Source organism: Salvia miltiorrhiza, chromosome 7, assembly GCF_028751815.1.
Source record: "Salvia miltiorrhiza cultivar Shanhuang (shh) chromosome 7, IMPLAD_Smil_shh, whole genome shotgun sequence".
NCBI classification, from domain to species: Eukaryota; Viridiplantae; Streptophyta; class Magnoliopsida; order Lamiales; family Lamiaceae; genus Salvia; species Salvia miltiorrhiza.
Window position 1 is genome coordinate 37,828,224 of NC_080393.1, and position 26,234 is coordinate 37,854,457.

Sequence of the window (26,234 nt, forward strand, 5' to 3'; positions counted from 1 at the left end):
CAAAAAGAAGTTATTTTCATTAAAGTAAGACTGATAAGCCATCAGTCGAGGTACAGGGCAAGACTTACATTGGAGTAAAAAAGAAAAACAAAAACAACATGGGAAACCCATGGACTCCAGCAGTCTGCATCGCTGCGCCTTGAACTTTTTGATCTTCATCTTCTGTCTTCAGTCTTCATGTTCCTTAGCTTGTTCCACTCTCACTTATTTTCCGTTGATTTGAGGTCTTTACTGGAACGTCATCCTTACAACTTCTGGTGATCCTTTTGTTGTCCCATCTTCACTCAAGAAAGAAGATGCAGGAAGGTTTTTCTTTGACTTCCAACTTTTCCCCTGTCGCAGCCCGATATAGCCAGTGATAGCGTATACCAAGTATCGTACGACTAATAAAAGAAATAGTGAAAGAAATAGAAATACATCTTGTTTTAGCGGAAGCAATTGCAAACTTTACTCATTTTCAAGAAAGATGTTAAGACTAAAATAATTACTAGCTTGGGTAAACATAATTAAGCAATTGAAACTTAGCAAGGGTTTGAGAAATATTTCCCTTAAGGGATATTACAGGCATAAGCAAATTAAATAAAGAGTTTCATCAGAGTTGTGCAGCGAGATGCGTTACTATATGTGTGAAGAAAATTCCAACAGCCTTCACCCATCCTCGCGCCAAGCCAGACCTGCACATTTAGATATACATGCAGGGCTGAGTACCAAAAAGCACTCAGTGGACTCATGCCGGAAATAATTGAAATGTTGCTCTTAGAGCTATATGTTAACCTTGCCCTTTTCAATGCATCAACAGGATTTAACTGATATTAAAAATACCTATTCATGTTTTTCTGTCATAAACTCATTTGCATCATCATAATAATATCATTAGTCTGCAGACATTATATTCAGGGTATGTGCCAACTATGAGAACTCATATAACATATATACTAGGTGAAGAGAAGGAGGCCTCCTTCAAATCACCGTGACCGGCCGACTAGAGACGGCTCACGATCACCTCTGCGCACAAAACCTTTACTGTCATATAGCTCAGTTAAAGGCCGATATCTTGCATCATGATCATAATCATGTCTTTCATAGAGGCAACATACCACATCTCATTCTCATCAATAATAAATATGGCAAGTTGACAATTTTCATAATACTCATCAATAATGCTTCAACATGCTTCATTTTCATAAGATTCATCAATAATGCTTCAACATGCTTCATTTTCGTAATAATTTGCATTTGAACTCATTATCGTGGTAGCTAGCCATAATAGAGTTTGAATAAAGCCCACCTGTCTCAGGGGTCGATGACGTAACGCTCAGAGTCGTACTAACGCCGGCCGTCACTCGAACCTTTGGTGGCGCACGTTGTTTAGATTGCCATGTGACAAAATAAACTCTAGTTAGAATTTCATCTAACTAATATCTCAATACTTATACTTGCATCAATGCTTAATCTCATCTTATAACTTCTCCACTATTTACCCAATTGGACCTCCCAATCTAATTGAATATCTTACCCAATTAAAAGACTCTCAATCCTAGGTAAATAGCATTCATATAAATCACATAGTCATTCATGCTTCAAATACTCAATTAATCCATATAATATATATATGAATTATCTCAATACTCAAGTGACTTAAAAGTCACTCTATGAACTTGAAATCTTTTTCCTTGTAAATAAATACTCAAATATTCATGTATTCCTTGGAAAATATATAAAATTTTCTAGTAGCATTTTCATGCCATAACATGGTATATAACTCCACCAAAACCTTTAAAATCCTTAAACAAATTCAAAGTAGAAATTTTCGGACTCCTACAGTTTACCATTCTGCTCTGCCTCAACTTTAAAGAATAAACTGTTTTGACTCAGAAATCTCCTGGATTCGACACTTACACCGTTGAAAACCTTTCTGAGTCTAGTTTTATTTAAAAAAAAGTAGAGTGAAAAACTCCAAGTGGTTTACAAGATATGGGTGTTTTCCCACAGTCTACCAGATTCGGCAGTTTTGCAGGAATGGAAGTTAAGATTTTTGAAAAATAGTAAACGTTGGGAAAATGGTTTGCAATTTGATGTGCATCTATATAACACATGTATCTTTCTACCATAAAAATTTTGGAGGCTGAATGTTTTTGAAGGTTACTGAAAAGTGTGACTCTAGGGACTGCCTTCCAAATTTTCCGGCGGAAATGCGCAGTAAAGGATTTATATTTTAAAAAGGTAGTAAACGAAGTCCAAATGACTTGAAATTTTACCAGCGTCCTCAAGACAGATATATCTACACTCTGTAAAAGTTTGAAGATTTTTGTACGAGGGAAACCTCGTCGACTGATCTGTCCAGAACGTAAGAAAACTTCTCAAAATGGTTGAAATTATCACATATGCACATTTCACCTTAGATCTATACTTTCATCACCATTCTCATGCATTTTTACACTAATAACTCATCATGCTTCTATTATCATAACATATGACCCTCTCAAGGGTTCTCAAGAAATATATCTTTCATTCTCATGCATCTAACATGAAGAAGGGTATAAGCATATGAAAAGTAGTGAAAGTTTGAAGGAGTTCATAACACTTCCCTTCATCATAATTTTCGAAAATCATAAGAGTAGAGAGGGGACTATCATGCTTCAATATGCTTCAATATACATGCTTATACATCATGAAAATATATATATATATAACATAAGAGGAGGATTGAGGTTGCTACCAACAAGATCAATGGAGGTGGAGTAGAAGACGATGCGTAGTATGCTTGGAGCTTGTGCTTGAAGATGGAGCACACTTGATGGCTTTAGTGTGAAGGTAGAACACTTTTGGCTTCCTTAACACTTTCCAAAAATGGTGAGACAAGGAGAGAAGTGTGGTGGAGTGAGGAGGGGAGGCTGCCGAAAATAAAGAAGAAGAAGAGAGGGAGAGAAGGCTTGGCATTGATGAGAATTGATGGTGTGATCTTTCCATAAATGCCCAATCTTGTAGTAAATGAAGAAGTAATGGGTGAGGATGTCATGAGGTGAGGTGAATAGAGAATGAGAAGAGAGAATGAGAGAAGAGAGAAGAGTGAGGGACGAGAGAGAGAGATATGAGAGGAAGGTGTGCATGTGTTGTGAGAGCTTAAAAATGGGGATTATGTTTGGCTAGATAGGTTAGCCTTTTAGGGGCTCCTTAATGGTGCATGTGGTCTCCATTTATGGGGGAAGAGAAGAGTAATGTGGGAGGGGAGAGGGAGTGCGTAAGGGTGAGAGTAAGACCGAGAGAGAGAGAATGAGAGAGATCGAGAGAGAGAGAGAGTGAGAGAGAAAGAGAGATGCATCTATATATATATATATATATATATATATATATATCCATATATATATATATACTTGAATAATTATAACTCTTATTTAGTATGTGGGAAAAATATATCTCATGAAAATATATTTATTCATGTGAGGAAAAATTATCTCAATTATGATATATCTAATATCATAATAACAATGCATCAATAAAGTATATGTGAATATTCTACCACGTAAAATATTAATATCACATAGACATATCAATAAAAATATAGGGCGAAGATAGGTTTCTCAATAAGAGAATTTATATGACCCGAGAAAAATAATATCGCCTTCTATAATTCTCAAAAATAATTCTTATCTCATTTATTCGCCCCCGTGCATAATTCATCTAGCTACTATTTAAAAACTCAATTTAAATCGAGCTAGGGCACAAATAGTTTCTCAAAATACGGGGTGTTACATCCCCCTTTTTGGCAACATCAAAAAGAGAGCTGATGATGGAGGCAATGATCAGATGGGACTTCAACTCTGACTCTCAAGCACTCGTGGGAGGACTTGAGAAGAGGAAGAGGTCCCGAGATGCAGAAGGAAGAATGCGCTAGTGGAGAGGTAGAGAGATGACAAGGGAGACAGAGAAGTGAAGGAGATGTAGAGTTGGAGAAAAGCAAAATGAAGGAAAGGAAAGTATGTATAGCATCTTGGAGATAATAATGAGATGCAGCTATACATACGATCCGAAGTGCGAGGAGACAGGCGAGGAAGGGTGGGAAAGAGGAGTGCAAGAAGTGGGGAGGAGAAACGAAGGAAATGCATGGCGAGGCTTTGATGAAAGAATTAGATCAAAACGTGCCTCGTCATACATGGAGGAAAGAGAAGGTGAGGATGAAAAATCGAATCAGTGGTAGTCGTGAGGACTAGCACTGTCGATGTTGCGCCGGTTGACAACGAGCTCCTACTCATTGTTGTTGCACCACACGGAAGCTTCACAAAAAGGTGAGAAGCTCACCTGAGGAGCAGGTGAAGTCCGTCTTCTTGAGACAGGTACTTCAAACCGTATGGTCCGGGCATGAGGATGGAAGACACTCGCTTCGCTGGATACAAGTGAGGGTAGAGCAAACTTTAACGTCGGAGAGACATTAAGATCCAGTGGAAGGGTCCAGTGAAGACCAAGTATGTGAGCGTCATTCTCCCACTCCATGACTTTGCAGTCATTGATTTCTCCTTTTGTCGGAACAAATTTTCTCTGCAACTTTGGAAAGATTGGAAATTTTTCTCACAGTGAAGGATATGGAGATTTGTTAGTTGATTCAGAAAAAACTATTGAAGACATCATGGTATAAATAGACAAATTTTTACCAAGTAAGAAGATGAAAAGTTTTTTTTTTTGAAAATTGTGCCTAAAATATTTTTGAAGAAAAATTCACGTCCGCCGTCACTGCAGGGGACAGACGCTTAAAAAAAAAGGTGAGAGGTATCATTGCATTATGTCATGTCAATGAGGTTCTCAAGAAATTTGATCACAGAGGCAAAAAGGTTGGAAAGATTGTTAGAGAAGATCAGGACAAGTTCAATCAAATCTAATTTTCCTTTTAAAATACTTGTCCTTCTCGGATATTCTATTTTCCAACACTCAGTTAAAGGTTTTGAAAGAAACTGATCAGTAAGAGAAAGATTTTGAACTTAAAGCACAAAGCTCTTAACTGAAATAACTGATTTTAAATGGTAAGTTTGAAAAATACTTACTTGATCCTGGTTGATTCAACAGGATGACTTCTCTTCAGATGAGCGCTTGTCTTGAGCTTTCTACGTCAGCGGTCGTAGAACAGCAGTTGGTTGACCACAAGTCAGCATGACTGTTTGAGAAAATCTTCAAACACAGCATCACTCTTCTGGGATGATGAGGCCGATCTTTCCACACAGATCGTTGAACCTTTCTTCTGGAAGAGCTTTGGTCAGCAAGTCCGCTCTCTGAACAGCAGTTGGAATCCATTCAACAGAGATATTCTTATTTTCGACGTGATCACAGATGAAGTGATGTCGAATAGCAATATGCTTGATTCTGGTGTGATGAACTGGATTCTGGGAAATTGCAATAGCACTGGATCTGTCGCAATAGATTGGGACTTCCTTTTCGTCTATCCCATAGTCCTTCAACTGTTGGACTAACCATAGGAGTTGTGAGCAGCAGCTTCCGGCAGCAACATATTCAGCTTCAGTTTTGGAGGTGGCGACTGAAGTCTGCTTCTTTGAAAACCATGAGATGAGCTTCTTGCCTAGGAATTGACAGGTTCAGGAGGTTGATTTGCGATCAATTATGCATCATGCAAAATCTGAGTCTGAATATCCGGTGAGCTTGAAGTCGTCGTCTGCTGGGTACCACAATCCTAAATTGGGTGTGCCTTTGAGATATCGTAGTTTTCGCTTTGCTGCATCCAAATGAGCTTTCTTTGGATCTGACTGATATCTTGCACAAACCCCGAATGCATACACGATATCTGGTCTGCTTGCAGTCAAATACAGCAATGATCCAATGATTTCTCTGTACTTCGTCGAAGAGACAGATTTTCCTTCTGAACCTGGATCAACTTTCCAGTTTGTATTCATTGGGATCTTTACTGATTTCATGTGCTGAATACCGAACTTGGCTATTAGTTCCTTAGCATACTTGGACTGACGGATCAATATTCCTTCACTGGTCTGCTTGACTTGCAATCCAAGAAAGAAATTCATTTCTCCCATCATGGACATCTGCAACTTGTTGGTCATGATGTCAACAAACTTCTTGCACATGCGTTCGGCTTTGGATCCGAAAATTATGTCATCGACATAAATCTGAACAAGTAAGAGATCTTCTCCTTCTTTGAGAGTGAACAACGTTCTGTCCACAGATCCTTTCTTGAAACCTTGTTCAACAAGATACTCCGAGAGAGTATCATACCATGCTCTTGGAGCTTGCTTCAAGCCATAGAGCGCTTTCTTCAACTTGTACACCTTTTCTGGTCCAACAACCTCAAAGCCTGGAGGTTGTTCCACGTAGACTTCATCAGTGAGCACTCCATTGAGAAATGCACACTTCACATCCATTTGGTGTACCTTGAAACCTTTGTGAGCTGCGAAGGCTAAGAAGAGTCTGACTGCTTCCAATCTGGCAACTGGAGCAAACGTTTCGTCGTAGTCGATTCCTTCTTTCTTGACTGTAACCTTTTGCTACAAGCCTTGCTTTGTTTCTCACAACGTTTCCTTCTTCGTCTTTCTTATTTTTGAAAATCCATTTCAAACCAATCACCTTTGCATCATCTGGTCGATCCACAAGCTCCCAAACAGAATTTTGGTTGAATTCATTGAGTTCTTCTTGCATTGCGATGACCCATTGAGTGGACTTCAGAGCTTCTTCGACATCCTTGGGCTCTGTAGATGATAAGAAACAACTGAAATTCTTATCTTCATTGTTGCAGTTCTGATTGATATCAAAGATAAGGTTGCACATTGATCTTCGAGTCTTGACACCGTCAGATGGTTCTCCAATGATGTTCTCCTTTAAATGGAGTTCAAACCATCTTCGATACTTCTTGATCTCTTCTGGTGATGGTTGGGCTTCTTCAGTCAGAATGGTTCTGAAGTGTTGAGCACCTTCTGGATCAGGGGAGAGTTGAGTTGGAGCAGCTTCGGCACGTTCAACTCGATCTTCAACTGGAGTTCCCCCTTGACTGATGCCATCTGCATTGGCTCCAGTCTGAGCTTCAGACCTTTGGCTGATCTTTTGATACTGAAGCTTCTCAGTATCTTCGTCTTTTTCTGGTCCCCACACCAAGACAGTAGAAGGCTCGGTATTGTGGATTTCAGCTTTTGAAACATCAGTGTTCTCAACACATCTTTCAGTTTCCTATTTCCTGAAATCATCTGTAGACTCATCAAAGGCAACATGTGGTGTTTCTTCAACACAAAGAGTTTGAGAATTAAACACTCGATAGGCTTTGCTGGATCGATCTGTTCCAGAGTATCCAAGAAAGATTCATGGATCAGCCTTGCTATCAAATGTGTTTAACCTCTTCTTTTCATTGTTGTGGATAAAACACCTAGAACCGAAAGCATGAAAATAAGCAATTGAAGGATTCATGTTCTTCCATAGTTTCGTATGGAGTCTTTCCATGTCTTTGAGTGAGGAATGAGCGATTCTGCGTGTAGCATGCGTTGTTGACTGCTTCAGCCCAAAACTTCAAGGGGAGTTTCAATTCGGCTAGCATCGTCCTTGATGCTTCCTTCAAAGACCTATTTCTTCTTTCAGCAACTCCGTTCTGTTGAGGAGTTCTTGCTGCAAAAGTTTGATGACTGATTCCTTGTTCATAACAATACTCACGAATGATCGTATTGAGGAACTCTGTCCCACGATCTGATCTGATGCTGATGATGTTGACTTCCTTTTCGACGCTCAGTCTTCTCAGCAGCTTTGGCAATTCCTCCAGTGTCTCTTTCTTGGTGAAGAGAAAGATAACCCAAGTATATCGTGAATAATCATCCACAACAACTAAGGAGTACTTCCTACCATTGTAGCTTCTTGGAGAGATTGGGCCAGACAGATCCATGTGAAGTAGTTGAAGAATTCTTCCAGAGGAGTGTCCTGACTTTGACTTGAATGTCATTCGCGTCTGCTTTCCTCTTTGACATGCTTCACATTCTTGCTTCTTCTGGAACACAATAGAAGGAAGACCTTCTACCAGTTGATGTTTAGCAAACTTGTTGATCGTCTTGAAATTGAGATGGTTGAGTCTCCTGTGCCACAACCAGTTGAGCTCTTAGCTACTTTCACTGATGAGACACGTTTCTGGTGGGCTGTCTTTCCATGAGACGACATAGAGACTTCCTTGTTTGAATCCTTTCAGAACCACCTTCTTTTGATTGTTTCTAACAGTGAATTCATCATTTTTGATCTTCACTGTGAAACCGCTGTCACAAAATTGACTCACAGACAACAGAAAATGTTTAAGACCAGAAAAAAGCTAACATTATTGATACTGGCGTTACCCATGTTGAGCTCACCATAGCCTTTTGTTTCTCCGATTGAGTTGTCTCCGAATGCAACTTTGGATCCAGCTTTCTCAACATACTGAGGTAGATATTCTTTGTAGCCCGTCATGTGCTTTGAACAACCGCTATCCAGATACCACATCCTGATTGAAGCTTTAACTTCTTCCTTCTTTTTGTGTTTCCTGATTTTGACCTGCAAGGAAGAGTTCCTTCAGGTACCCAATCAAGGTTTGGGTCCTTCAATGTTAGCTCGAGTTCCCTTTGGAACCCATATCTGCTTCAGAACTGGTCTGGCTGATCTCTTGCGCTTTGCTGATCGCCTGACTGAAATAGTTGGTACTTCAGTTGGCACATGTGCATTCTTCTGTTGAGCTTTCCTTTTGAAGGCCTCACTCTTGAAGGAGTTTCGTTTGATGAGTGGTTGAGGTCTTCTTTGCTCGGTAAAGTATCTTCCTTGAGATACTCGAGTCATTCCAGACTGATGGAGACTTGACTGATGTCGTGGGACATGAGTCATATGATGTCCAGTCGCTTGTCGTCATGGATGTCGCTTGGCTCGTCTGGACTCATCATTGTTTTGTCTCCATGGATGTTGTTCTTTCTGAAACTGAACTGATTTCAGTTTCTGACTGATGTAATTGTTCTTCCCCCTAGACTGATGAGGAAGATTCTTCTTGATTTCGGATGTTCCTTTCCCGATCTTTGACTGAAATATGCTTTCCAGTCTTCTCAGTAGAGTGATCTGGTTGGGGGCCTCCTTTGCTCGTCTGTAGCTCCGTGGAGGTGGAACATTCGTTCTTGCCATCAGTTTGCGTTTGCGAACTTCATCCATATCATGATCTCTTGATTCTTCTGATGTGGTGATTTCAGAAGTATCGTCCTTTGAATTGATCATGACATTCTTTCCTTTATCAGCTGCAACCTTTCCTCCAATACTTTCAACAAGACCTTTCAATGGAAAGTTGCTCATCATGGGAGACTTCGTCATGCAGTCTTGATGGACGTCGCCAACCACCAAATAATTCCTGCGGAATTACCAAAATAAATTAGTATACTGGTAAGCAGGGTCGATCCCACAGAGAGCAGTTAAAACTCATTCAAATCCCTAAAATCTATAAAATTGGTGATGCCACAACGCCTTAAATTTAAGAGGAGTTAATTAAACTAAGAATGCATAATTAAATCAAATAAAATACGTTTGAAGTAAATCAATAAAAAGGTAATTCGGCTTAAATAAATCCACTCTAATTCAACTCTGATCATCGACGCAATAATTAATCAATCCCTATCAACCAACCAGTTATAGGATACCGTGATACGCACTGACATACCCCAATTCCTACTTACTATGTCGATAAACAGCTAGATACGCTAGTCTTATCTATTTCCCTTATTAAAATATAACCTAGCTGGATACGCCAGTCTTAGATTTAATATTCTAACAGCATTAAGAGGAAGGAAGCCAATTTAGACCAATTATCCAAGATACGCTAGTAATAATTAATCCACCAATTTATTCCTACTACAAACATGGTAGTTTTGTCACTAATCAGCCCTATTCCAACAATTACGGATTGGGGTGCTAATTGACTATAATCCAATTAAACCTAAGTTGATCAGGCTTAAATAAAATCAGAATTATCATTGAACCTAGGAATTAATCGGAATCAATAGGAATCAATTTTAAACCAATTAGGTCTCACAGATAATTAAATCAGAGTTTCATTATTCTCGCCGAATTAAAAAGTTAGCTACTCATGCTTAAATTAAGAACAAGCAAAGAAATAGAAGTAAACATAAAACAGGAGAATAAATTAAAACGCAATAAAATACTACTCTGGAATGAAAAGAGAAATCGTCGGTACTGAAAGCTAAAGCAAAAGTATGAACGTAATCAAAGTAAACTAATAAATCTAAGTCTAAGGTTGCGGCTACCAAGGGAAAGTTGATCTCCAGGAAGGACGAAAATTAGGGCAAAAGATTGTATCTGAAAGAAAAACTAGGCCCTATTTATAGACTTCAAATCCTTCTTGATCACTATGGAAGTTGCCATGCAAAGCCGGACTCTAAAAGGAATAGAATCGTGCAAAGGAAGGTAAGTCTAGCTGTGACGCGCGCTCTGGAAATAATCTCCACTATGGCGAAAATCGCGGCTCTCGCCAGCGGAACGGCTTCCGCTCTGGCTCTCGCCAGCGGGATGGGTTGCCAGCGGAATGGTGATTTCTCTGCTATCGCCAGAGGAATGGTGATTTCTCTGGCTTCTCGATTCCGCTGTAATGGACTTTGCGATTCCGCTGTAATGGACTTCGGTTCCGCTGCACTGGACTTTGATTCCGCTGGGACTTTGATTCCGCTGGCGTTTCGATTCCTCTGGCGCTTCGATTCCTCTGGCGCTTCGATTTCTCTGGCGCTTTCAGCGCGGGCTTCGCTGCTCTGGAGATTGGTTTCTCTGACTCGGGGCTTCGGCTGACTTCTCTGGTCTGGTCTGGAGTGCGGGCTTTGGCGATAGAGCTATGCTGCTCTGCTCTGGCTACAGAGTTATGCTAAAAACACTTCTTTAGCCCCGAAATCTCCAAAATTGTATTCTTCCATCTAAAAACCTAAATCTCCTGCAAAGCATCAAACAAGCCATAAAACGCACCATTTTCTAGAAGATTCTCTTAAAATAAAGCTCATATAAACCCCAAAATTTAGCACAATTAAGCATAAATCAACCCCCCACACTTAGCCTTTTGCTTGTCCTCAAGCAAAATCCAGATGAATCCTAGGAAGAGATTGATTTCAACAATGCTAATGTCCAATCCAAACATTCACAAGTCAATTCAAGATTTTACAATCAACACACATCTCTCGATCATGCAAGTAACACAAAGTTTAAGAAGCAACAAAAGAGTAATGCAAGTAATTCGATCAGACCCAATTCTCCGCTAGAAGTGAATTCCCTAATGTGATCGCCTTTATAATCAATATCACCATTTTTCACACTTTTTGTGCTTAAGATTTTCGACAGTTGAGCCATAATTCATGAAATAAAACCATTTGGATGTAATCCAAAGTCTTTTCACGTGGTTTCCCATGCTCATAGTTAGACTAGAGGAGCAGAGACTCAGAGCTATCATATTTTCAGAACAGGCCAGATGTTTCAGAGCTGGCAATTTCAAAGTTGGCAATTCGTCCAACATTTTCACAAATAAGATACGATCGTAGGCAATCACAATGACAACACTTCTTCTAGCATCTACCGGACAAATCACGTTTTACTAACTTACAAAAATGTTGCAACAAAACTCATAATTCTTTGCACAATCAAGAAACATATATCGAAGGTAAAGCAAGAATAACTACCATTCATTCACATACCCGAAAGTCACATCGAAAACCATCTCTTCTTCCACCGATTCATAAAAATTCGCACGAGACAGAGACCAAAACTAAGCATAGAAAAACTGATCTCGCTCACTTGAAAATATAAGCACAACAAAACACCCCCCCCCCACACTTAGAGCATGCCATGTCCTCAGGGCATAAAAGAAATAAGGAGAGTTTAGAAAACATCCCTGAGTATTGGCAATGAAAAACTGAAGCATCGTGAGAGGCGGTGAAGAGTGGGGTGTGCGGTCTGTGCAGAGTAGAGAGTGGTGGCGCTGGCAGGGCAGAGGAGAGAGTGGCGGCGCTGGCAAGGCAGAGGAGAGAGCTACAGAAACATGAACACCTCCAGAATCATAGTATCCGCATAGCAACCGAACTTAGGACAAAGAACAAAACACCAACCAAAAACAAAACAAGAACAATAAAAACAAAAACTAAAAACAAACCAAGGGTGGGTTGCTGATCACTAATTTCTTAGCAACAAATACCGCAACTAACACGGTGCAGTTGTAGCAAAAATAATAAGTAACCGAATATCGTATCCACAGGGATTGACACAACGAAACGACTTTATCTATCTCCTAAACAAACTTAAGTAGTAGACAGGCAACAGAACGTAGAGATTGGTTAGCTTAAATTAAAATGCAAATAACGATAATTAAAATCACGTAAGAAATATCAAATATAAAAGACAATTGATCCTAGGGATGTACTTTCACTAATCAACTACATGCATTTAATCTATTGATTCAATTACCAATTTAATCCAACCCTGATGAGAGATCACAGAACTATTCACAAGCTTCTCTAACGAACACCTATGAAAGTAGATTAATTTACCCCTCTTCACATTCAAGACTCCAAGGAATAAATTAACTCCCAAGCGTACACAAAGAATAGCTCCCTATAGTTTCACCTATCCCATTCAAGTGTCAAGGCTACTACTATATCATGCATTCCTGAATCGGCTGAACAATTATCGCATTCAAGACTCAAACTGAACAGCTAGACATGTAAATTATTGGCCAAATAATTCACAAGAAATTAAGCACCAGGAATCATGAATCACAAGTTGGAGGGCAAATTGATATCAATAAATCATACACACATAATTAATCAGCTATGTACAAACTCTAGGTTCAGATAAAAGAACTAGCCAAACATAATAAAAGAAAGCAAAAATATAATTAATGAGAACGCAATTGAAAGAACTGAATTAAATAAAACTCTGAATAAAACAATTGTAGCGGCTTGAATCTTCAATCTTGTGGAAATCTAATCCAAGCTGTAAAAACTGGAAAGCAATAATAATCTAAAGCTATGAAACTGAGAAAAATAAAAGCTGAGAACTGAAAAAGGAACCCTGAATAGGTCAAAAGAGGACCTATATATAGTACAGGGGATAAATACAGTATAGAGCTCGAAAATACTAATAAAATCCGAAAATCCCGCAAAATCCCGAAAATTCGGAAATTCCCGTCGGGTACTATTCACTGCTGCGCGCGACTATCTTGTTTCGGCCATATCTTTCTCGTCCGAACTCGGATTTGCGAACCGTTTGCGCCTTCGAACTCGTATCGAGACGAACTACAACTTTCATTAAGATCAACGGTCCAAATTCGAACTCCATATTTCTGTAAAATTCATCAAAGTACGAGCAAGTAACATATTTCACAATATAAAGCAATTTAAGCACAAAACAATCATCAAACACTCAATTTCCTATAAAATTGACATCATATGAACACTAAAAATAATGGAAACATGAGTGTTATCAACTCCACCAAACTTATGCCATTGTTCGTCCTCGAATAATGAGAAGAACACAATCAATAACACGAATGGGTAAGAAATCTAGCTCATCGATGCCTCCGAATAATAAAGAATGATAGAATTCTCAAACCCTCAATAATCAAGCACAAAATTCACCAATAAACATAACCTATAGTAAAATCAACCTCATCATTCCAAACAATTGAATCTCACAAGGTATGTGTATCACTCAACTCTCAATTTGCTGGAATAGGACGTGTATGCTCTCATTGAATTCAATGCAACGCAGATCTCTTACCATAGGCTTGCCAATCGTCTACAATCTCCATCGCTAAAAGTGTGCCAAGACTAAGATCAAAAAGGTCTTTTTCTTTGGGTTATAATGTAGGGACATTGGTTAAGGTAGGGAAATATAGGCTAAGTGACTCAAAATAATTTAAGAACACGAACCTTATAGCTTCACAAATCACAAATCAAGTATGGAATAAATTTCATCTTCCACCCAACTATATCACCATAATCAACACAACTCAAGGGATTTAATCATCACAAAACAGAACTGAACACTCTTTTATGCTCTCCATTTATTTCCAACACACAAAGTCGATTTTCAAACAAATATCTCAATATACACTCGACTTTATACTTTTTTCTCTTCTCTTTCTTTTCTTTTCTTTTTTTCTTTTTTTTTTTGAACAATTTTTTTTTCTTTTCTTTTCACAACTTTCAAGAGCTTATAAGAGTAAATAGTAGCTCAATATCATCCCTTCTTTTTCACAACCCATTATGAATATTCACCACACGAAGATCCCCATATACTTCATCACCCCCTATCATCCGGCTAAAGAATAAAAGCTAACTAGGCTCAAAGTGGATAACAAATGATAACTTTTTTTCAAGGACAGTGTTTGGGAAAAATTGTGGCTAACAAAAGATGGCCTAAAATCATCTCATAATCCTGGGCACAACAGCAACCTCAACACAGAAACCATGGCAAGTTCTAGAAGATCACCACATGCATGACAAAACTCACAACAAAGAATAAACTGTGTAAGATAAACAGTTATGGCTCAAAATCTCACAGGTTTATTCAACGTCTAAAAGTCAAGGTTAAAATCACTCTAGAATTATGCAAATTAGTTCCAATTATGCTTTAATCATCAAAGAAAATCAAACTCCAATTTTTTTTTTTCACATAAATCATCATTGGCATCTCACCAGAAATCTAATGGAGCAATAATCATCTCAAAAACAATCACAAACACACACCACCAACCAAGCAGGATAAAACAATAAAGCCAACAAAAATAATAAAAGTGATACACATATCTACTCTCACCCCCCTCCCCCAAACTTATTACAGAACATAAGTTCGAAAATAAGTTTGGAGGGATGATGATATGTGTGTCACTACTCACAGAAAAATATGCTCCTATGGTGGTGGTATGAACAAAGCGCGAGTTCCCTCATCTTCCAAGCTCAACACTGCACTAAACTCCCAAAGAAAACAACGAAACAAAAAGAAACAAACAAGAAACTAAAAGAAGGAAAAACAAAACAAAGAAAACGGTTGGGTTACCTCCCAACAAGTGCTTAATTTAACGTCTAGAGCTCGACGATACCTTACGGTCTCAATGAACATCAAACGCCGCGGGCGTGACAGATTGCCTAACACGAACAGAGACAGAGGACTCATGCGCATCAGCTGCGTGAAAGATAACGCTTCCATTGGGCACATCTATCATAGCCCTCCCCGTAGCTAAGAATGATCGACCAAGAATCAATGGCGGATTTGTATCTTCAGGAATATCGAGGACCAAGAAATCCGTAGGGAAGACGAGCTTGTCAACCTTCACAAAGATGTCGTCAAGCTTTCCTCTCGGCTTCACTCTTGATCTATCCGCCATCTGAATCTCCATTGAGGTCGGCTTGAGATCTCCAATTCCCAACCGCTTGAAAACAGAGATGGGCATCACATTGACACTAGCTCCTAAATCGCAAAGAGCCTTGGGAAAGAGCTCTCCTCCAATCTCGCACTCAATGGTGAAGCTACCCGGATCTTTCTTCTTCGAAAGTAGCTTCATTGGCAGCTCAGTGCCCACAGCTGTCGCCTGCGAGATTTTCCTATCCTCATGACCCATCTTCTTGGTGTGAACAACTGCCTTTTTTTCTTTATCATTGGGATCCTGCAATTGTGAGAGAATTTGAGGCTGTGCACGTCGGTCCGATTCTTCAAGTAGTATCTCTAGCTCATCCACTATGTGTCTATGCTCTGTCTCCTCGGGATTGGCAATTTTTTTCTCATTCTTGCAATGGGGGATCTCCAGCTTGATTTCCTTGGCATCCTTGTAGTCCCTTTGCTCTAGCCGATCCCGCTGCTCTGGCTGATCCCGCTGCTCTGGCCCGCTTCTCACTTGAATTGCGTTACACTTTTTGCTCGGCTTCTCAGCACATTGCTCTTCAAGCACCTTCCTCTTCATCAGCCTACGGGGAAGTGGACCCTTTGGAAAGTATTCCCTAAGTGGAACAGGAGCCTTGTGTGGTTCCTCAATCAGAGATTCATGCTCCTTGCTCGTCTCCTCACAGTTTGCCAGGAAAAATTCAATCGCTTCCTCATCTTCAGGAGACACAGTGCCATCGAAAATCGCATTGCATTTGCCCTTTGGATTGACAGTAGTGTTGCTCGGGAATTGGCTCGACTTGTGCTGCGCGGCTGCTTGGTTGGCAATCTGACCAATTTGAGTCTCCAACATCTGTACTTGCTTGGACAGTGCTGAGAAATTTTTTTCAATATGACCCACTTGGAACTCCAAATTGGTCATTCTTGTATTAACAGTTGTCTTCATACTAGACATCTCTATTAACATCTGCTTAACATCTGCTGCATCATATCCAACATTTGAAATTGAATTTGCTCAATAGTTGCCATTGTATGCAGTGCCTGAAAAAAAAACGAGAAATAAATAAATAAATAAATAAATAAAAACAGTAAACGCCTGAAGTACTACCTAGTCCTATCGAAAATATTAAAGCAACTTCTAATCCATCCCCGGCAACGGCGCCAAAAAAAGTTGATCACTAATTTCTTAGCAACAAATACCGCAACTAACATGGTGCAGTTGTAGCAAAAATAATAAGTAACCGAATATCGTATCCACAGGGATTGACACAACGAAACGACTTTATCTATCTCCTAAACAAATTTAAGTAGTAGACAGGCAACAGAACGTAGAGATTGGTTGGCTTAAATTAAAATGCAAATAACGATAATTAAAATCACGTAAGAAATATCAAATATAAAAGACAACTGATCCTAGGGATGTACTTTCACTAATCAACTACATGCATTTAATCTATTGATTCAATTACCAATTTAATCCAACCCTGATGAGAGATCACAGAACTATTCACAAGCTTCTCTAACGAACACCTATGAAAGTAAATTAATTTACCCCTCTTCACATTCAAGACTCTAAGGAATAAATTAACTCCCAAGCGTACACAAAGAATAGCTCCTTATAGTTTCACATATCTCATTCAAGTGTCAAGGCTACTACTATATCATGCATTCCTGAATCGGCTGAACAATTATCGCATTCAAGACTCAAACTGAACAGCTAGACATGTAAATTATTGGCCAAATAATTCACAAGAAATTAAGCACCAGGAATCATGAATCACAAGTTGGAGGGCAAATTGATATCAATAAATCATACACACATAATTAATCGGCTATGTACAAACCCTAGGTTCAGATAAAAGAACTAGCCAAACATAATAAAAGAAAGCAAAAATATAATTAATGAGAACGCAATTGAAAGAACTGAATTAAATAAAACTCTGAATAAAACAATTGTAGCGGCTTGAATCTTCAATCTTCTGGAAATCTAATCCAAGCTGTAAAAACTGGAAAGCAATAATAATCTAAAACTATGAAACTGAGAAAAATAAAAGCTGAGAACTGAAAAAGGAACCCTGAATAGGTCAAAAGAGGACCTATATATAGTACAGGGGATAAATACAGTATAGAGCTCGAAAATACTGATAAAATCCGAAAATCCCGCAAAATCTCGAAAATTCGGAAATTCCCGTCGGGTACTATTCACTGCTGCGCGCGACTATCTTGTTTCGGCCATATCTTTCTCGTCCGAACTCGGATTTGCGAACCGTTTGCGCCTACGAACTCGTATCGAGACGAACTACAACTTTCATTAAGATCAACAGTCCAAATTCGAACTCCATATTTCTGTAAAATTCATCAAAGTACGAGCAAGTAACATATTTCACAATATAAAGCAATTTAAGCACAAAACAATCATCAAACACTCAATTTCCTATAAAATTGACGTCATATGAACACTAAAAACAATGGAAACATGAGTGTTATCAGTTGCCTCCCACCAAGCGCTAGATTTGAAAGTCGCCAGCCCGACTTCAGATTCGAATCATCAGTGAGGATGTCGCAGCCCGATTCTCAACGCTAGTAATAGCGGGGTACGAGTATCGATACGACTAAAATAAATGAATAAAGAACAAAAGAACTAAACTGAACATCGGGCGGAAGCTTACATCAAAACGTACTAAGGCAAAGCATTATAATTCGGCTCAAGGGTATATACGTCAACATCGTTATAACTTCTTGAATATTAGAAATTTCAAGAAGAAAAGCAAAGTAGGTACAGCTTATTTTCTATAAGGAAGCATAATATCAAGAGTCTCACAGCAAAGGCGTAACAATTATATGTATGAAGACATATAACCGCGAGTATATTGCTTGATTAGAAAGGCATAAGGTATCTTCTCACTAAGGTTTTATCAACATCAGAAGGATAACAAAGTACAACACCTTTAAGACTCTAACATCAAAGGAAAAACAGCAAAGAAACTTCATCGATGAAACAATCCCCACCAGCACCAGTCCTATCTCGCTCCATAGCTTCGCCTGCACATTTAGAAATACATGCAGGGCGTCAGTAATAATACTTAGTGGGCAAATGCCGAAGAAACATCATGAAAGGTGCTCTTAGAGCTATATGTTTAAAACTTGCCATATCATCAGCAATACACAGAAATAAGTTAGCATCAAAGAATCTGTGCATGCAGTTTTCATAATCATAACATCATAAAGAAACGATAGCGCTATCAAAATACTCATTATGTATGTACCACGTCTACAACTCATCATTATTATCGGTACTGAGAAGTACGCCTCCCTCTCAAGTACCGTGACCGGCCGACCCGAAGACGGCTCACAGTCACCTCTGTGTACAAAATCCCGCTTGTGGCAGGACCAAATTCGTCTCATCAGTAGAGGGTAACATACAAGCTTAACATCAAAAATTGGCAAGTCAAACAGTTCTTAAACATCATTTATATCAATATTTGATAAACTCATAAATTTCATCATCAATCATTTTAGAAAGCACATACGATAAACGTATACTCAAAATATTGCCCACCTATAGTTCCTCGCTTAAGCTCGGATAGGAACAGGTGACTTACTTCTTCGTCTCGCTCGGTGATCAGTAAATTATTAGCAACAAATTACCGCAACTAACACGGTGCAATTCTAGCACAAATTAAGTAACCGAGTATCGTATCCACAGGGACTATTATGACGAATCACTCTAAATAATCCTAATTACACTCTAGTAATATTCAGGCAAACGAAAGAAGGAAGGTTTAATTAACTTTAAACTAAAACGCAAATAACAATAATTAAAAAGACGTAGGAAAATTCGAATATTAAAAGACAACTGATCCTAGGGTAGTAAATTCATTAACTAAATCCACATAATAAATCTATTAATCCTATGTACCAGTTTAATCCAGTTATGATGAGAGATCACTTAATTAATCAATTACTCTCGCTAGAGCAGCAACGATCGTAGATTAGTAAATTATCTATCTCCGTTAGGTCTCAAGAAAATCTACTAACTCCCAATAGCTCCTAAGAATAGCTCCCTATGATCCACCTATCTCCGCTAGGTCTCAAGGTTAAAATCATATCATACATTCCTGAATCCGCTAAACAGTTCTCCGCTAGGTCTCAAACCGAATAGCTAAACATGCAAACTATTGATCAGATAATTCACAAGAATTCAAGCACCAGGAATTATGAATCATAAACTGGAAGGCAAAAAGGTATTAAGAAATTAATCACATAAATTCAATCAACTATTTACAAACCCTAGAATCAGCTAAAGGGAACTAGCCAGACATGCTAAAATAAAACATAAACATAATTAAATAGAACGCAATTGTAAAAACAAATTATATAAAAACCAAATTAAAACTATTGTAGCGGCTTGAATCTTCAATCTTGTGGAAATCCAATCCAAGCAATAAAAACTGGAAAGCAATAAATTCTAAAGCTATGAAATTGAAAAACTAAAGTTCGGAACCCTGAATAGGTACAAGGAAGACCTATATATAGTATCAGGGTAAAACTACAGAGTTTGAGCTCGAAAAGGACTTGAAAAATGAATTAAAACGTAAAAAGGCGGGCTCGCGGCGATCGCACGGCGGGCACCCGGCGATCGCCGGATTCTTCATGAAATTTGCTCTTCACGCGGCGGGCGCCCGGCGGGCGCCGCTCGATCGCCAGCCACGCCGATTTCTCGGCGGGCTGAGCGGCGGTCGCCGGCTGGGTCGCCGGCTGCTGTCCAAAAACTCCTCATCAGCCGGCGGTCGCCGGCTGGGTCGCCGGTTGATCTCCGGCAACTCCGTTTCTTCCTTTTCTCGAGCTCTTCAAGCTCGTTTCGTCGATTTTTGCATCCGAAACACTAGTAACTTGATATTTGGATCTTCAACATCCATATGTAGCTTTCAAAACACTCAAACCTAAAGCAAAATAACCAAAACCATACCCAAAAGTAATATCACAAAAGAATATGAAACTTAAACCAAATGATATCACAACCAAGCATAATTCTAGCACTTTGAACACTTAAACACTCCTAAAAATAATGCAAAATGAGTGTTTATCAACTCCCCCAAACTTACATCATTGTTCGTCCTCGAATAATGGAAAGAATAAACTCAATAAACACGAATGGGCAGAAATTTGGATCACAGAGGCCTTAGAAAAACGTAGAAAGTTAGAATTCTCAAATCTCCAACAAGTAAACACAAAGTTCACCAATTAAACACAACTTAAAGCAAACTCAACCTTGAATTTCAAACAATTGAATCTTACTATGTATGTGTATCACTCAACTCTCAATGTGTATGATGGGACGTGTATACTCTCATCGAATTCAATGCAATGCAGATCACTTACCATAGGCTTGCCAATCGTCTACAATCTCCATCGCTAAAAGTGTGCCAAGACTAAAATCAAATAGGTCTTTATTTTTGGATTATAATGTAGGGACATTGGTTAAGGTAGGGAAATATAGGCTAAGTGACTCAAATAGATCAAGAACACCAACCTTATAGCTTCACAAATCAAGCATGGAATAAATTCCATCTTCCACCCAACTATGTCACCATAATCAACAAAACTCAAGGGATTTAATCATCACAAAACAGAACTAAACACTCTTTTATGCTCTCAACTTCTTTCCAACACACAAAGTCGACTTTCAAACAAATTTCTCAATAAACACTCGACTTTATATTTTTTTCTTTTCTCTTTCTTTTTCTTTTTTTTTCTTCTTTTTTTTTTCTCTTTTTTTCTCAACAATTTTTTTTTCTTTTATTTCCACAACTTTTCTAGAGCTCATAAGAGTAAAAAGTAACACAAAATCATCCCTTCTTTTTCACAACCCACTATGAATATTCACCACACAAAGATCCCCATATACTACATCACCCCCTATCATCCAGCTAAAGAATAAAAGCTAAATAGGCTCAAAGTGGATAACAAAGGATAATTTTTCGTTAAGGACAGTGTTTGGGATAATAATGTGGCTAACAAAAGATGGCCTAAAATCATCTCCTAATCCTGGGCACAACAGCAACCTCGATACAGAAACCATGGCAAGTTCTAGAAGGTCACCACATGCAATGACAAACTCACAACAAAGAATAAACTGTGCATAATAAACAGTTATAGCTCAAATCCTCACAGGTTTATTCAACGTCCCAAAATCAAGGTCAAAATCACCCTAAACTATGCAAATTAGTTCAAATTATGCTCAACTTGTCAAAGAAGATTGAATTCTACCAAATTTTATCAAAGAAATCATCATAAGCCCCTCACCAAAAATCTAATGGAGCAATAATCAACTCAAAAACAATCACACACCACCAACCAAACAGGATAAAACAATAAAGCCAACAAAAAGATAAAAGTGATGCACATATCTATTCTCACCCCCCTCCCCCAAACTTATTACAGAACATAAGTTCTAAAATAAGTTTGGAGGGATGATGATATGTGTGTCACTACTCACAGAAAAAACATGCTCCATGGTGGTGGTATGAACCAAGCGCGAGTTCCCGCATCTTCCAAGCTCAACACTGCACTAAAACCCCAAAACAAAACAAAGAAACAAAAAGAAACAAAACGAAACTAAAATAACGAAAAATAAAACAAAGAAAAACAGTTGGGTTACCTCCCAACAAGTGCTTAATTTTACGTCTAGAGCTCGACGATACCTCAAAAACTCATGGAGGTCGGAAACAGCACTCTAACCATTGGAAAGCTTTTCTACTCTTTGGTGCCCTCTCCACCAAGACACTTCTCTTGGCTCGGACATCCTCCACAAGCATTGCCCCCTTCTCATTCTTGTTCCGAAAAATCCGGAATTTAACTTTCTTCTTCTTGGGGGTATGGGTTTTCAAAGACCCCTCATCATACTCCAAAAACAAACACTTCTCAAAAGTCAGCACTTCTTTTGGTTTTGGAGTCTTTTTCTTGGCTTCGTACTTGGGCAGCTCATTTTTCTCAACCTCTTCATCCTCCGAATTTGCTAGAAAACTGTCAGCCAAATTAATCATTTCATTCTGGGGAACTTCCTTTGGTGGAGGTTTCTTGCAAATCACAGTTTCCCCATAGGCTCTCAATGTCATCTTTTCATCATTGACGCGGAAAGTCAGATCTCCCTCTTGCACGTCTATCAATGCACGGCCCGTAGCTAGAAACGGCCGCCCCAAGATCAATGGAGTATTTTTGTCCTCCGGTATGTCCAACACTACGAAATCTGCAGGGAAAATAAATTGTTCCACCTGCACTAGGACATCCTCCACGATTCCCTTGGGATATGTGATGGAACGATCTACCATCTGCAATGTAATAGAGGTAGGCTTGATATCTCCAATCTCCAATCGGTTGAAAATTGAGAGAGGCATTAAATTGATGCTTGCCCCTGAATCACAAAGAACACGTGAGAAATTCTGCCCTCCAATCTTACATGCTATAGTAAAGCTGCCAGGGTCCTTCTGCTTCAATGGTAGCTTCCTTTGTAGCACTGCACTGCATTCCTCAGAAAGATTGATCGTCTCATATTTCCCCAACTTCCGCTTGTTGGAGACTGCGTCCTTGAGGAACTTGGCATAGCCTGGAATATCTCTCAAAGCATCAAGTAAAGGAATGTTGATGTGAAGCTTTGAAAACATCTCCATAAACTTGGCTAACTTCTGATCCATTTTCGGCTTTGCCAGGCTATTCGGGAAGGGTGCTACAGGCTTGTACTCTGGCCTGGGAAACGCAAGAGTTGGAACCGGCTCCTTAACAGCAGAAGAGCTCGAATCCTTTTTAGGGGGAGGGGTCTGTTTCGCTGCAAGCTCCTCCAAGTCATCATCGTCGTCCTCCACTACTTTGCCTTTTCCCTTGTCATTCCGCTGTTCAGTATGATCCCGCTGCTCTCCATCCTCAACTGTAGTATCAACCACCCGTATGGAATGACATTGCTGATTTTGCTGAAATTGTTGATGTTGGCTCTTCGGATTGAACTGAGTGTTGCTAGGAAATTGGCCTGGCTTGTGCTGTGCAGCTGCTTGGTTAGCCATCTGACCAACTTGAATCTCCAACATCTGCACCTGCTTAGACAACGCTGAAAAGTTTTGCTCCATGTTGGAGATTTTGGTCCCCATGTTTGCCGAATTTGTCTCCATCCCAGTGACCTTCACCAATACTTGCTTCATCATTTCCTCCATTGAATCTTTCTTTGGCTCATTGATTACTCCTCCACTAGACACAAAAAACCCAAGTGGAGGCTGCACAACACTGTTGGGATTTGAATAGGAAAAATTTGGATGATTCCTATTATTAGGATGATACGGTGGATTTCCGCCCTGATGTCCCTGATAGTTTGGTCTATTGAATTGGTACTGCTGCTGGACATAATCAGCATCTTCAAACTGTGACACATCAGATAAACTCGGCTGCTGAGGAATTTTAGCTAGCAATGCTTTTCTCTCCAACTCATACTGCTTTTGAAGAGCTTCATATTTCTCCTTAAAATCATCTCTCTCCTCATGCACAGCTGCAATTCTTCTCGTAGAATTTCTGTCATTCGGCCATTGATAACTATTGGAGGCCATCTCTTCTATCACACGATAAGCCTCCCTTGTATTTCTATGGAGAAGACATCCACCTGCAGTAGCATCCACCATACTTTTTGTTAGACCAGTCAAACCATTATAAAAGTGAATGATTTGCTGATCCTCCATGAAACCATGTTGTGGACAGTTCCTGAGCAGCTCACGAAATCTTTCCCAGGCATCATGAATGGTCTCATCTCCTAGCTGGGAAAAGTGAGAAATCTCCGCAATGATTTTCTGAGCTTTAGAAGCAGGAAAGTATTTTTCCAGGAAAGCTCTACACAAATCCTCCCATCCAGTAATAGCACCTCTGTCCAAACTCTTAAACCACTCCTTCGTTCTGTCCCTGAGAGAGAATCCAAACATCTTCATTCTGATGGCATCTGGTGGCACTCCATTCTGCTTAATAGTGTCGCAGATATCTAGAAACTGAGTAATGTGAGCATGCGGGTTTTCGGAAGCCATTCCACTAAACTGTTCAGCTTGCACCATGTTTATCAATCCCGGCTTCAGCTCGAACGTGGTAGCCTGCACAGTTGGTCCCCAGCTGCCTCCTTGAAATTGATCAACCCGAGGCTGATACATGTGATTCAGTGGTGGCTCTGGTGGAGGAGTCCGGTTGCGCTCTCTCTCTTCGTCTAGCTGCCTCTGAAGGTGTGTCACGGCTCGCACAAGAGTTTCAAGGTCCATGTTATTCTGTTGCTCTGCCATTGCTTGCTTCTTCTTTTCGCGGTTGTCTCTTTTGTACTGCTTTTCGATTTCCAAGTTCAAAGGCACTAGATGTTCCTTTCCTTTGGATCTCGTGATCATACACGCCTGAGACAACAAACAAAAACAGAAATTTAAAAAACTAGAAAAAAAAAAAAAAAAATAAACTTCTAATACCTGAAATAATGCTTAAGTCTAATTAGAAATATTAAAGTCAATTCTAAACAGTCCCCGGCAACGGCGCCAAAAAGTTGATCACTAAATTATTAGCAACAAATTACCGCAACTAACACGGTGCAATTGTAGCACAAATTAAGTAACCGAGTATCGTATCCACAGGGACTATTATGACGAATCACTCTAAATAATCCTAATTACACTCTAGTAATATTCAGGCAAACGAAAGAAGGAAGGTTTAATTAACTTTAAACTAAAACGCAAATAACAATAATTAAAAAGACGTAGGAAAATTCGAATATTAAAAGACAACTGATCCTAGGGTAGTAAATTCATTAACTAAATCCACATAATAAATCTATTAATCCTATGTACCAGTTTAATCCAGTTATGATGAGAGATCACTTAATTAATCAATTACTCTCGCTAGAGCAGCAACGATCGTAGATTAGTAAATTATCTATCTCCGTTAGGTCTCAAGAAAATCTACTAACTCCCAATAGCTCCTAAGAATAGCTCCCTATGATCCACCTATATCCGCTAGGTCTCAAGGTTAAAATCATATCATACATTCCTGAATCCGCTAAACAGTTATCTCCGCTAGGTCTCAAACCGAATAGCTAAACATGCAAACTATTGATCAGATAATTCACAAGAATTCAAGCACCAGGAATTATGAATCATAAACTGAAAGGCAAAAAGGTATTAAGAAATTAATCACATAAATTCAATCAACTATTTACAAACCCTAGAATCAGCTAAAGGGAACTAGCCAGACATGCTAAAATAAAACATAAACATAATTAAATAGAACGCAATTGTAAAAACAAATTATATAAAAACCAAATTAAAACTATTGTAGCGGCTTGAATCTTCAATCTTGTGGAAATCCAATCCAAGCAATAAAAACTAGAAAGCAATAAATTCTAAAGCTATGAAATTGAAAAACTAAAGTTCGGAACCCTGAATAGGTACAAGGAAGACCTATATATAGTATCAGGGTAAAACTACAGAGTTTGAGCTCGAAAAGGACTTGAAAAATGAATTAAAACGTAAAAAGGCGGGCTCGCGGCGATCGCACGGCGGGCACCCGGCGATCGCCGGATTCTTCATGAAATTTGCTCTTCACGCGGCGGGCGCTCGGCGGGCGCCGCTCGATCGCCAGCCACGCCGATTTCTCGGCGGGCTGAGCGGCGGTCGCCGGCTGCTGTCCAAAAACTCCTCATCAGCCGGCGGTCGCCGGCTGGGTCGCCGATTGATCGCCGGCAACTCCGTTTCTTTCTTTTCTCGAGCTCTTCAAGCTCGTTTCGTCGATTTTTGCATCCGAAACACTAGTAACTTGATATTTGGATCTTCAACATCCATATGTAGCTTTCAAAACACTCAAACCTAAAGCAA

At 39.3% G+C, this 26,234-nt stretch overlaps 1 non-coding gene across 1 annotated transcript; it reads left to right on the plus strand.

The window, feature by feature from the left end:
* Positions 1 to 24,081: 24,081 nt before the first annotated feature.
* LOC130996299 (small nucleolar RNA R71) lies at positions 24,082 to 24,188 on the plus strand. Its single transcript, XR_009092485.1, has one exon. It is a non-coding gene; the product is annotated as a small nucleolar RNA R71 (small nucleolar RNA).
* Positions 24,189 to 26,234: the final 2,046 nt, after the last annotated feature.